The sequence below is a fragment of the Empidonax traillii genome, unplaced genomic scaffold (assembly GCF_003031625.1).
Source record: "Empidonax traillii isolate 1590-97213 ecotype Southwest subspecies unplaced genomic scaffold, ASM303162v1 scaffold101:size1699134, whole genome shotgun sequence".
Classification (NCBI taxonomy): domain Eukaryota; kingdom Metazoa; phylum Chordata; class Aves; order Passeriformes; family Tyrannidae; genus Empidonax; species Empidonax traillii.
In genome coordinates this window covers 1,697,729-1,699,197 of record NW_020955294.1, presented here as the reverse complement: position 1 = coordinate 1,699,197, position 1,469 = coordinate 1,697,729, and positions in this window count along the sequence as shown.

Here is a 1,469-nt window from a genome sequence, read left to right as displayed (position 1 = left end):
GACCATGCAGGAGGTTTCTCCTAGGAGGTGGCATCTGCTGTGACTCCAGGGGGCATGGCAGGCACAAAGGCAGGAGCACAGGGAGGCAGCAGCATCCCTGGGGACGCTCCAGAGGCTGTACCTCATCTCCCAAACCCAGCCCCACTGCTCGGCTGAAGTTTAATAGAGACATGGATCCAACACATGGCCACTTGTTTATGTAGTCCCTGCATGGATAACAGACGTGGGACACAGGTTTGGCACAGCAGACGGTAGGAAACAACCCCAAAAGGCTGTTGAATCCTCATGGAAAGAGGATGCTCATGCCCTTCACCCCATTCACAGCTGGGCACTGTGTTCCCCCCAGTCGGACCTGTCCCCATGGCCTGCTGCCACCTTTACCCAAGGGGATCCTCATGGGAAGAAAGGTGAGGGATGGAGTGATTTTGGGCTGGGGCTGGTGAGCCACGCTGCTGGCAGCAGTCTGGTCCCCAGGCCAGTCCTCCCTCAGGGAGCAGAGCGGGGACATCCCCACCTGGACAGGTCTCTTCAGCCTCGGCTGAGCCCAGAATCTCCCCTTAGACCCCAGCTCTGGCTCCCCATCCCTGTCTCCTCAGCAGCTCCCCCCCTCAAATCCCTGCTCTGAGGCCAAACCCCCTGTGGAGTGGCAGCCTTTGGGAACCAGCAGCCAAATCCAGGAGGGATCCAGGCGGTCCCAGAGGAAGCACTGCCCAGGCAGTGCAGGGGGAACTGAGCTATTGGATGAGGGCACTGGGGGGACCAGGTGTCCCAGCCAGGTGTGTTCAGTGTCCCTGGCAGAGCAGCTGGGGTGGTTTCAGGGTGTTTTGGGTGGCTAAACCCTTGCCCTGCCCACACTGGGCAGTTTTGGGGTGGCTTTGGGGTGGTTTGGGAGCTTTGTCCCTTCCTGGCTGGCAAGGAAGGGAAATGCTCAGCATCGCTGAAGGAAATGAGAATTAATTAATTTATTAATTAATAGCACTGGCTCGTTCCCTGTGTCACAGTGCCAGGGAATGTCCCCAGTGGGGACCTGCCACCTCCTGCATCACCCCGGACACCCCAGGCAGCCCAAAATCCCCCCACATCTGCAGGGATGGGTGTGTTCCAGGTGGTCCCAGGCACTGCTGGTCAATAAGCCAGGAACTGGGAGGCTGTGGGAAGCACTGGGGGCAAGCGGGACATCACGGTGAGGAGGTAAGGGGTGGGAGGAAATTCAGGGCGGGATACAGGCTGGGGTGTGTGATTCAGGGTAGGATATGGGGGTGGGATACAAGGTGGGATATGGGATAGGGTGAGCTGGGTTACAAAGTGGGGTATAGGGCTGGCTGTCCCGCTGCAGGGCCGGGGCTTCCATTTCAGGCCGGGTGTCCCCAGCAGGGCCGGGTGTCCCCCTGTAGGGCCAGGTGTCCCCAGCAGGGCCGGGTGTCCCCAGCAGGGCCGGGTGTCCCTCTTTAGGGCCGGGTGTCCCCCTT